Here is a 13,223-nt window from a genome sequence, read left to right as displayed (position 1 = left end):
CAATTCCACTCTTAGGTATAGATCAAAGAGAAGTGAAAACATAGGTCAACACTTGTACATGAATATTCAGAGCAGCACTAGTCATAGTGTCCAAAAATAAGACAAAACAAATGACTATGGAATGATGAATGGGTAAACAATAAATAAACAAAGAAAAGTCATGCAAAAGAATATTATTGAGCAATAAAAAAGAATGAGGTACTGATGCATGTTATAATATTGGATGAGCTTTGAAGCCATTGTGCTAAGTGAAAGAAGCTAGTCATGAAAGACCACATTTTATGATTCCACTTATGTGACAAGTCCAGAATATGCAAAACCATAAAAACAGAAAGTAGACTAGTGGTTTCCAGGGGTGAAGGGAGAGTAAAATGGGCAGTGACTACTAACTGGTATGAAGTTTCTTTTTGTGATGATAATAATCTTTAAAAATTAGATATTAGTGATATTTACACAACTGTGAATATACTAAAATCTGAGTTGTACTTTAAAAGAGTAGATTATATGTCAATAATGCCATAAATAATAAAGTATTTTTTAAAAGTAAAAGGGTGTAAAATCTATTTTGTTGTTTCATTTTAAGCATAGCTAAAGCAATTTCATAATTCAAACAAAACTAAAAATTAACTTGTAAGACAAAATAAGCTAAGATTTTGACTTAATTATATAGTGATAGAAAAGTTAAAATAAGGAAAATGTGAAAATTTTGCAAACATTCCATTTATAAAGATTTTGATACTATCGTAACTAACCTGATTTTAAGGTCTATGGCATTCCCTTTTTAATCTCATGAATTAACCTTATGGTAGATCCAAAAGTCTGCTACAACTTCATTTGGATCCCTTAGGTCATTGGATCTAGATAAATTTTTCTTCACTCCCCAGAAACACTTATCTTCTGAACACTTTGGCTCTTCTAGGACAATCAAAAACAAAGCAAAACAAGACAATTCTAATTCTTCCAAGGATCCTCCTACAAATTTCTCTTTCTTATCTAAGAGAATAAAGGCAAATTTGTGATTTATAAACAGTACTGTGTAGGCAAATGAAGATCTCACCATAAAGACAAATTCTAGGGCAACCCCGGTGGCCCAGCAGTTTGGTGCCGCCTTCAGCCCAGAGTGTGATCCTGGAGACCAGGGATCGAGTCCCACGTCGGGCTCCCTGCATGGGGCCTGCTTCTCTCTCTCTGCCTATCTCTCTGCCTGTGTCTCTGCCTCTCTCTCTCTCTCTATCTCTCCCTGTGTGTGTGTGTCTGTCATAAATAAATCAATCAATAAATAAAATCTTAAAAAAAAGACAAATTTTACTCTGTAATTATGATAAATAGTTAACATTATACCACAGTATCTGCTGCATGCTTATTTTGAACTTTGGAATAGTTTTAAGAGTCTACTTATATTATTTCAGTTAATCTTCAAAAGAACTCATTGAATTAGGCATTGCTGTAATCTCTATCTTAGAAATTGAGTAGCAGGCATGAAAAAGATAAATTATCCATTTGGGGAATATAAAAAATAGTGAAAGGGAATAAAAGGGAAAGGAGAAAAAATAAGTGGGAAATATCAGAAAGGGAGACAGAACATAAAGACTCCTAACTCTGGGAAACGAACTAGGGGTTGTGGAAGGGGAGGAGGGCGGGGGGGGAGGGTGACTGGGTGGTGGGCACTGAAGTGGGCACTTGACGAGATGAGCACTGGGTGTTATTCTGTATTTTGACAAATTGAACACCAATAAAAAATAAATTTATTAAAAAAAAGAACTCAGTGAATTAGGCATTGCTGTAATCTCTATTTTAGAAATTGAGTAGCAGGCACGAAAAAGATAAATTATCCAAGACTACACAACTACTAATGGCGGAGCAAGAGCGTTAACTCAAGACATCTGACTGCCTTATGCTGTAATCCTTCCCTTGTACATACAAGCAGTAATTTTCCATGGAATAAATGTTAACAGTCATTCAGTGAGAATTATACACAAATACACATTGATTAGATGTGGGATATGGTCTTCAGTGGTCTGATAGGCCTGGATGTTTCACTTTTGTTGACCAAAATGTGTTTTTTGTTTTACTGACTTCAATGTCTCTACAAGACTAGGAGAACTAAAAATGGGCATTAGGTTTAGAGTAATTATTTTTTAAATAGTATGCTTTTTTGTAAGTCATTCTTCACATAGAATGACCCAGACTCTTGCCAAAAGGTTACCAAAAGTAGATCAGCATGAATGACCAAAAAACACAGAAAGGTGCTTCCATGGACATAACCTTTGTATAACTACTATAAATGATATTGGTGATAAATGAAAAACCTGAGTACAACACTTATGAATTTTTGAGGGAGGGTTTGCAATTGGGGAAAAAAAGGCCATCATGCTTGATTAATTTTTTAAATGTTTTTTTCAATTTCCATTTCTTGAAGGACACTATTTTTTACACTAATTGAGAGTCCAACTTGCTTGCTTAAAGTATTGCTTTACTTTAGTACTAGTACAAAAAAGTTGTACTTTACTGTTTTACCAGCTCCAATAACTGTAGCTTTTCCATTCTGACACCCCTCCCTTTCTGATATCTAGTAGAGGATAGAAATCTCTTTTGCTTTTTGTAGTGCCCAACATGGGACTTGAACTCATGACCCTGAGATCAAGACCTGAGCTGAGATCAAGATTTGCATGCTCAGTTGACTGAGACATCCAGGCAACCCTCCCCGCCCCCCAATCTATAAATTTTATATGGGAAATGCAATAGCCCTTGTAGAGATCAGAGGATTAAGTATTGTTTCTTGGTTTTAAGGATGTATGTAAATTAACTCATAAATCATATTCTGGAACTGGGATGACTTTAAAAATCACACTATCAGGAGCACCTGGGTGGCTCAATAGTTGAGCTTCTGCCTTTGGTTCAAGTTGCAATCCTGGTGGTCCTGGGATCAAGTCCCACACGGGCTGCTTCTCCCTCTACCTATGTCTCTGCCGCTCTCTGTGTGTCTCTCATGAGTAAATAAACAAAATCTTTAAAAAAATAATCATTCTATCAATATAATCTGATAAGTTAGAGCACAAATTTAATTTCTAATAAACTACTTTTGAGTGTTTCATTAATGGTTGTATTTATCACATTAAATCATAAAATATATAGTTCCTCTTTTATATCAGATAAAAAGCTCAATTTATGACTTATGATAAAACTAAAATGGGCTAAACTTGATGACATTTTATATAAACCTTAATTTGTTATTCAATGGATTAGAGAAAAAATTAACTTTATGGTTTTAATCAGTAAATTAGATATCCTTATAAAAATTCCTGAAAAATAAATATAATTTAGGGTGGTTTATGATAGGAATCAAAATTAAAACTAAAAAATAAAGTAGGCAACATATTATAGAGTTGATTGAGCCATTTAGTGAACTTCCATTTTGTATAATAAATTATTTAACAATAAATTTTTTGTTCTTTATATCAGAGAAATTTATTTCAAAGACAAATCCAGACTCACTAGAATTCACTTTCTTTTTTCTTTTTTCTTTAAAGTAATGTCTACTCTCAATATGGGGCTTGAACTAATGACCCCAAGATCAAGTCACATGATCTGCCAACCAGGCCAGCCAGGCATCCCTACAATTTACTTTCTTACTATCTTTCTGACTGTTAAAGAAAGGCTCTTATAGTGTGTGCTCAGTTATTTTCAAGCATTTGACTCCTTCTCAATTATAAAGGGAAATACTTTTTATGGAATACTAGCACTATGATCTGAGAGTATTTTCTCCTCTTCAGAGTTTCTTGTGTACTGTTCTTTTACTAACACTTTGTGGCAGGTTTTTATCTGCTAAATAAACTCCTCGATGTGGAAAGAAAACATAAGGAATCTGTTGAGAGACACCTTGTCTCAATGTCAGTGTAGTGCACACCATTAATTTGATAGGGAAGGTGTTTTGCCCTATTTTACTCTGATAAGTTTCAGAGTGTCACTGACATACATCATGGTTTTCCATTAGGGAGATCAAAAGAAGGAAAGGCTACAGATTAGAAGTTTAGAGTTTTATCCCATAGATTGTCAAAAGCGCTTGAAAGTCCTTAAAATGAATGTCTTCATTTAAGAGAAGCTGAATTAGAATTAACAAAGGAATTTATAACCTTCGTTTATAAGCTGAGAAAGTAGCAGCAAATCAATAATAACAACAATAAGAATGCAGGACAATTTTAATGAAAACATTAATTATTTTACAATGATTAACACTGTTTCACAAAAATATGTTATGTAATGTTTAATAACAGAATATTATATTACAAAAGTTATAAGTAAGCAAATGCATTACCTATACCATTACCTGTTTTAAGTATTCATTGCAATAAAAAAAACAGTTACATATGTATTTAATTTTTTCCACCAAATTGAGTAATCTTTATGAACTGCAACTCTTTCTCATTTTCAGCTTAGGCCTCAGCTGATTAGTCTATGTTTCACTAGAGTGCAGTTCTTTCAAAAGTCAATCAATGGACATATAATTGTTGACCACTTTTGTAGATTCCACCTTCTTTATCTCTTTTTCCTACTCATAAATCTTGGAGTTTCCTAGGGTCCTTGCTTTATATCTGGTAAGCTTTACTGCTTGAATTGTCTTTGAAAAAAAAAAATCTCTTTACTCTTAGTTTCTATTGCATGAAAAATGTCAGAAAAAAAATTAAAGTTACCCCAAAGTACTCAGCAATCGAATAACTCCATTTGACTTTATCAGATGCCTTTATTTTGTTACATATTTCACTGTTGTTAATTTAGAAGACATAAACTGGGCAGCCCGGGTTGCTCAGTGGTTAAGCACCTGCCTTCAGTCCAGGGCGTGATCCTGGAGTCCCGGGATCAAGTCCCACATGGAGCTCCCTGCATGGAGCCTGCTTCTCCCTCTGCCTGTGTCTCTGCCTCTCTCTGTGTGTCTCTCATGAATAAATAAATAAAATCTTAAAAAAATAAGCTTTAAATAATAGAAGACATAAATTTAAAAAAATCAAACCCATGTATAATCATCTCATAGTGAAAACCAACGTTAAGAATAATCTGATGTATAATCATCCAGTGTTAATGCAATAATAATGCCTTTCTAGGTTTATTTATCATATTGGATTTTAATTTTTAAACAATTGTTATTGTAATAGTAGAGATGAGATTCTACATGTTGGGGATTCGGTTTCTTGTATTTTTTAATCTTTTGTATCATGTATCATACCTGGAACTCAACGCTAAGTATATATTTGATGAATAAATAAATGAAAAAAGAGTAAGTAGATTTCATCCATTTTTCAGGCTTTCACTAATATATAAATAAAAAATATTATATATATGGCCATGGCAAACTACTCACCTTGTCTTCAAAGTGAGAAATCTGAAAATGTATTTCTAATTCCATCATTTTTCATTCAGTCTTCTAAGATAATAATTATCCTTCGATGATATTTCTGATACCTGGTATTTACTCTCCATATTTCAACTTTATTTCTTTTTTTATCTAGATATGTATAATGGCACAAACAGATGTCATTTCTAGTTTCTTCCATCTTAAATCTCTCCTTTGCAATGCTCTCCTGTTTAAAATACTCAGATTTTAAAGTATATTTTCCCTTACTTTTATGTAACAGAAACCTATGATACCTATTCACCAAGCGGTTTTTCCTTTTCTCTTGGAAATACCTAAACACTATATTCCCCACACTCTTGCTAAATATTTTTATGTGAAGAATTCTATTCAATGAGATATTAAAGGAAATGGTGTGCTCCAATCCTTAAGCTAGACTCTGAAAGACTCCATATAATCTATTTCTTCTCTCTCTATCTTATTCATAATTCTGGAAGAGAAGAAATGCAAGATCACAGAAAGACCATAATGAGGTACTCAGATCTGCTTGTCATCAATTTCAGAAGGGATGTTTGAAGTGGGAGTGGAGAGCAAATGACTGTTATTTGGACAGTGCCATGAGTGAGTAATAAACTTTAGTAGCCAACACACAGTACTTAAAATTTCTATTTTCTAACTCTTCTCTTAGAGCTGTCAGGCAAGCAAGCACATTTTTCTGTCTCTGAAATTATTGTAGATGACAGTTTCAGCAAATGTTTTGCCATTGTATAACACGGATCATAAAGTTTCTAGCCTCTGGTATTTATTTCTTAGGCACCCACTGCCGAAATGCTAAACTAATGCTAAGTGTTTTAGGCTTTAGTAAAAACAGCACCCTTAGCCTGATAGCTATTTCTGTATTAGCCAGGATACTCCTGGATATGTTGACATAATAGATAAACTCACAATTCTTAACGACTTAACTCAATAAAATTTATTATTCACTCATGACACTGCATGTCATTGCAAATGGCATGATTTCATTGATTTCATTCTCTGTTTCTTTCTCTGTCTCTCTGTCTCTCTCTCTGTCTCTATATGTAGAAAGAGACAGACAGAGAGAGAGAAACTCAGCCGTATATACATATATCTTCTTCATCCATTCATCAGTTAATGGATACTTAGGATCTTTCCATAATTTGGCTATTGTCGATAATGCTGCTATAAACATTCAGATGTATGTAACTCCTCAAATCAGGATTTATGTTTCCTTCGGGTAAACACCTATCAGTACAATTGTTGGATCATAAGATAGTTCTATTTTTAAGTTTTTGAGGAAACTCCATACTGCTTTCCAGAGTGGCTGCGCCAGTTTGCATTCCCACCAACAATGCAAGAGGGTTCCCTTTTCCCCCACATACTCATGAATATCTGTTATTTGCTGTGTTGTTAATTTCAGCCATTCTGATAGGTGTGAGGTGGTATCTCATTGTAGTTTTAAAATTAAATTAATTTGAAATAATTTTAATTTCTAAGTAGCATTCTCCAATAAATAGAATCATGATTCCTAGAGAAAGTGGTAATTCCAGGGCTATGGCAGAAAAAGTCCATACATACATTTAGATTTTCTTTTTATGGCCAAAAGTCAGGATGCACTAAAAAAAATATATAAGAATGTGTCAAAAATTCAAGGAAGCTAGCTTAAATGGGTTTACATCTACTAACAGAATAATTTGGGAATGAACCCAAATAATTTGGAAATCAACATTATTGTAATGGATTACGATCCATCAAATATTCCTTGAGTCCTCCATACCAAATTAAAAAAAAAAAAACATAGGAATGAAGGGAAATATCTTCCCTACAGTAAAATATTAACAAAGGTAAAGGGAATAATCATCACTATGCAACACCCAAAACAATGAATTATGGAAGAATGGATGTTAAAACTAAAGGATGAGATTTTGATGCTGAACAAGATATTCACTTTGTCTTAAAGTAGAACTTCATTCCTATTTCTTACTTGTTACACAATTAACAATAGAGTGATCTGAAGGTTACTACTTAAACAAATGATCAAATTTTACATCACTAATATGGGACAAACTGATATCTGCCTCTTGATATGTTGCACTAAAGAAGGAGAACTTAGATAATATCATTGTCCAAAATGCATGTTCTAAACTAAATGATAAAGACTAAAGGACATTAAGCAAATAAATGGCCTATGGTCTTCAAAATATCAAAGTTTTGAAAGACAAAAACTTATAGATGAATTAGCCCAGATTAAAGCAAACAAAAGAGACATGAAAAGAAAATGAGATGTGTGATCTTGGACCAGAAAAATTCTAAGAGGAAACTCTTGGGGAGATTTGGCAAAATATGAGTAAAGTTGTAGGTTGGATAATAGCATTGCAGCAATGTCAAATTTCCTGTTTTTATCATAGGATATATATTGACATATTTAAACAAAAAGTGTCCTGATGTTTGCAAGTTATTATCAAGTGGTTCTGAAAATAATGGTAAAATTTACATATGTATCTATACGTACACATATGTGCATGGGCACATAATATGGGAGAAGAGAAAGAGCGATAGATTGAGAATAATTCACAGCAAAGTATTTACAAGTAAATCTTGAAAAGTATTCAGGAATTCTTTGTCCTATGCTTGCTACTACTTTTCTCTAAGTTAAAACTAATTTAAAATTATTTTGAAAGTTAAAAACTTCAGGGCACCTGGATGGCTCAGTAGTTGAGCATCTGACTTTAGCACGGGTCCTGATCCCAGTGTCCTGGGTTTGAGTCCCACATCAGGTTCCCCACACGGAGCCTGCTTTTCCCTCTGCCTAGGTCTCTGCCTCTGTCTGTGTCTCAAATAAATAAATAAATAAATAAATAAATAAATAAATAAATAAAATCTTTTAAAGAAGTTAAAAACCTCATTAATTATTTCTCTCTTTAGTTCCAAGGTGTTATAATTTTGAGACTCAATTAGTGCAGTTTGATAATGACAGAAGAAATGCAAGGAATTTATGAGTTCAACAACAATAATAAAAACAGCAACTACAAAAGAGGAATAACACTTTAAGCAAACAACTGGTAGAATAATTTAAGATAAATACTATTGATTGTTAAGCCACATTTATTACTGGAATGTTTTACTCATTTCTGATGTCTATGAAGAGTGAAAAGGAATTAAAAAATAACAATAAGGTTTCATATAGTACAGAAGTGGAATTCAGTGAGATGAAGGATGTGTCTTTCAGGATTCCCAAAACCCTTTTACTGTTGTGCAGCTTGCCTAAAGGAAATTGCATCACACTAAAATTCATTAGGATGTCATTAATGAGGTCTGTGCACATTTCAGTCCAAATGAACTTTGACATCTGTCTACAGGCCCCAAAACTGGTTCTCTGATACTTTCATTAGAGGGGAACACTGTCTCCATGCACATGAAAATGAAACAAGCGAATTGCAAATATTAAGACTGTAGGAAAGAAAGAAATATAAAGACTGTTACAATTAAATAACAATTTCTAATATTATTTCAAAACCTCCCAGACTTCTAGTGTAAAAATAGATTTGATTAATTTAACAGTCTCTAAAACTAACTATAACTCAACCACAAATACCCATGTTTTGAATGTGCACTAGCAATTCCTAGGAATTGGAAATTAGTGTTATCATAGTCTTACTAATTATAAAAATATTAATTTCTCTGTCATAGTTACATACATTTGTCAATCATCTAATCTGCACACTTAAGTGGTAGTCTCTTTAGACTTGTAAACAATAATATTTACATACTAAGTATAGATGTATTGATTGCAAGTGCTTTTAAATAACGAAAAGATTTATAATTAATGTCAAGTAGTAGTGTATTAAATATTGACTAAAATGTGAATAAAGTTCAGTTACAAAATGAATGCTTTTTTTTTTCCACTGAAATGTTACATACTACCTTTTTTCCATATGTGATTCAAATTATATCACCACATCTGGCATAAAAAAGGTTCTATTTTTTCTAAGTTTTGACAATATATGACAATCCATGACAGCTTCTTATCTATCTATAAAAAACTCAACTTACAAGGCCGTCAATTGTTTTTCTCTTTGTTTGTGCTTGAAAACTGCATTAAGGGTAACCTGCAGAAAGAAAAGAAAAAAAACATAATACACCTCATTTTTTTGTTTTAAATTTACTTTATAAACAACATTCGTATCTGTTATAGATCTGATTTCATTCTATTCTAGGTAAAAATACCTAACAGTCCTTAAAATATTTTTTTTCCTAAAATATTCTCTGCATTCTGACATCTGTTAGAAATAAAGGAATAAAATTAATCAGTGAATATAATATTAAAACTCAAGGAAAGTGTAAAAAAAATGATTATCAATTTTAGTAAAAATGGTATTACATATCAACAACTCTCTTTTTTATACATGTTTTCATTTTCATGATTCAGAAATTAGTGTTCATAGAGTCATCATTGCCACATAAAGTAACAAACTGTGGTGAAAAATTGACAATCATCATGCTAATTAAATCAATTAAATTGGATATCTCAATATTATATCCTCATTCATATTAAATAGTGGCTGAATTATTCGATTGGTTGTCAACATTAGTCAAGTCATTGAAGAAAGCTTGATTCTGACAATCTAACTCAAAGTATCCCATCTGTGATGTGGACATACACTATTTTATTCCCTGAAAACACCCTCTTCTATTTTCTGATACAGTGTTAGATACAGAACCTGATCAGCATGTGCTTGAGCATTGCAAAGTTAAGCTCACAATATTTTTTGTCATATGAATGATGGATAATGCCTAACACCAGCTGTCTTTTCAGCTGTGACTTGCCATCTAGCCTGTCAAATAGCTCAATCAAAAAATCAGTATGATATGCTACTCCTTTTACTGAGAGAAATGCCTCAAGTCATAAAGTTTCACAATACCCTTTGGTGATTTACATAAAACTGTTTTCTTTTTTTTTCTTTTTATTTTTTTTTAAATTTTATTTATTTATGATAGGCACACAGTGAGAGAGAGAGAGAGAGAGAGAGGCAGAGACACAGGCAGAGGGAGAAGCAGGCTCCATGCACCGGGAGCCCGATGTGGGATTCGATCCCGGGTCTCCAGGATCACGCCCTGGGCCAAAGGCAGGCGCTAAACTGCTGCGCCACCCAGGGATCCCTAAAACTGTTTTCATTCCAAATTTCCTCTTCTCTTACTGATATTAGATAATGGGAGATTTATATAAGGCTAATTTTGATCATAATTAGATGCTTTTCACATTTTTCTTTTACCTATTTATTAGTAGACCCATTATACTATCTTATGGAAGGCACTAAATTATCAAAGAGCCCTAATGACTATTGAGTTTAGATTTTTTGACAGATCTGTTTAGCTTTTGTATTCAAGTCTAAGAGATATGCAAAACAAATCAAAGCACTTTGTTTTCTTATTAATTCCAACTCCTGAGACAACTCTGTAAATATAAATGTAGAAGTCTCAAAATGGGGGTAATGAGATCCTTAACTCTCTGTGTAGTTAAGATGACCATTCTATAGTCATTTACTGTGTAAATAACTTACTTTCCAGGAACTTCATAAACAGGAATGATCTTCCTCTGGCACTTATTGTTTTTACTTCATCTTTTTTAGGCAGTCCATTGGTACTGTGAGAAAAAATTAATGAGTGCCATACTTTATTGATGTACATGCTAAATTTTATGGACTATGAAGTATAGTTTTACTTCTGTTCCTTTAACATAAACAGAGACATCATGGGACATCTGGGTGGCACAGTTGGTTGACTGTCCAACTTCTGATCTCAGGGTGGTAAGATTGAGCCCCCCCTCAGTCTGGCTCTATGCTCAGCATGGAATCTGCTTGGGATTCTCACTCCCTCTGTCCTCCTGCTGGTGCTCTCTCTCTCTCTCTGTATCTCTCTCTCTCTCTCTAAATGGGTAAATAAATCTTAAAAAAAAATAGGGACATTGAGAAGTAGAATTGGACTAAAAGTCAGCATTTTTGAAAGTGTTACCTCATAAGTTATACATGTGATCAATTGATCACATTTTTAAGAAATATTACTGATTCAGTTCACTCTTGAAATTTTTCAATTTTTTCTTATGACACATGATCATAATGGAAATTTGATAACTTGAAATTTGAAAACCACTTGCACTTAGGTTCTCCTATAAAAATATTAGAGATCTCAGTTGAAGTATCAGGTCAGATCTCTTTATTCACTTAACTCAATAAAATTCAATAAAATTCAAAATGTTCACTTTTGTTTTAGTTTCAGTTTTTCAAATGAGTCCAATGCTCTCTTAATGCTTTTTTTCAGACCATATTTCAGTTTATATTTTTAAAGACTATTCTTGTTTTAGAGCAGTTTTAGGTTTTCATCAAAATCGAGAGGAAGGTACAGAGATTTCCCAAATATCCCGTACCTTATACATGCATGACCTACCCCATTATCAGCTAGAATGGTAAGTGTTTTTTTGCGATGAATGAACCTACACCGACATACTAAAGTCACCTGAAGTCCATAGTTTACCTTAGAGTTCACTTTCGATGTTGTACATTCTAAGGGTTTGGACAAATGCAAAATGGCATTCTGATATTATACAGAGTATTTTCATTGCCTTAAAAATCCAATGGGCTCTGTCTATTCATCACTCCTTATCATTTCAGCCCTGGTAGTCAGTGACCTTTTTGTTGTCTGCATAGTTTTGCCTTTTCCAGATAAAACGTAGTTGAAATCATGTAGTATGTAGTTTTTTTCAAATTGGCTTTTTTTTACTCAGTCATATACATTAAAGATTTCTATATGTTTTTTCATGGCTTGATAGCTCATCTCTTTTCAGTACTGAGTAATATTCTATGGTCTGGAGGTACCACAGTTTATCCATCCAACTGCTGAAGAACAACGAGGATGCTTCCAACTTTGGACAATTGTGAACAAAACTACTGTAAACATCTATGTGCAAGGTTTTGGGTGGTCATCTCACCTCCTTTGGCTTAAAACCAATAAATGTGATTATCAGATCATATGGCAAGAGTATATTTAGTTTTTTTTTTTTTTACTTTTAGATTTTATTTATTTATTTATGAGAGACACAGAGAGAGAGGCAGAGACACAGGCAGAGGGAGAAGCAGGCTCCATGCAGGGAGTCCGACATGGGATTTGATCCTGAGTCTCCAGGACCATGCCCTGGGCTGAAGGCAGCGCTAAACCACTGAGCTACCTGGGCTGCCCTATATTTAGGTTTATAAGAAACTGCCAAACTATGACTGTAATATTTTGCATTTCCACCAGCAGTGAATTCTTGTTGCTCCACATCCTGGCTAGAATTCAAAGCTGTCAGTTTATAGATTCTGGCCAATCTAATAAGTGTATAGCGATACCTCATTGTTGTTTTGTTTGTTTTATTTTGTATTTCCTTAATAACATACAATATGAAGTGTCTTTTCGTGTTTATTTGCCTCCTATATTTCTTCTTTGGTGAGGTGTCTGTAGGAAGGTCTTTGGTCCATTTTTTAATCGGTTGTTTGATTTTTATTATTGGGGATCCCTGGGTGGCGCAGCGGTTGGGCGCCTGCCTTTGGCCCAGGGCGCGATCCTGGAGACTCGGGATCGAATCCCACGTCGGGCTCCCGGTGCATGGAGCCTGCTTCTCCCTCTGCCTGTGTCTCTGCCTCTCTCTCTCTCTCTCTCTGTGTGACTATCATAAATAAAAAAAAAAAAAAAAAAAAAAGAAACCCATATGATTTTTATTATTGATACTTAAGAGTTCTTTGTATATTCTGCAAACAGCCTCCATCTGATGTGTCTTTTGCAAATATTTTCTCCCAGCCTGTGGCGTACCTTTCATTCTCTTGAT

At 33.7% G+C, this 13,223-nt stretch overlaps 1 long non-coding RNA gene across 2 annotated transcripts in view; it reads right to left on the bottom strand.

Annotated features, from left to right (window-relative positions):
• Positions 1-13,223, bottom strand: part of LOC102153987 — a 58,493-nt gene that overhangs the window by 4,949 nt on the left and 40,321 nt on the right. For both annotated transcript variants that reach the window (XR_005369056.1, XR_005369055.1), the window contains exon 2: positions 9,419-9,474. This is a non-coding gene — a long non-coding RNA (uncharacterized LOC102153987). The remainder of the gene's footprint in view (positions 1-9,418; positions 9,475-13,223) is intronic.

The sequence above is a fragment of the Canis lupus genome, chromosome 13 (assembly GCF_011100685.1).
Source record: "Canis lupus familiaris isolate Mischka breed German Shepherd chromosome 13, alternate assembly UU_Cfam_GSD_1.0, whole genome shotgun sequence".
NCBI lineage: Eukaryota > Metazoa > Chordata > Mammalia > Carnivora > Canidae > Canis > Canis lupus.
Note: the sequence above shows the minus strand (reverse complement) of the source record. Positions and strands in the feature narration are given on the sequence as shown.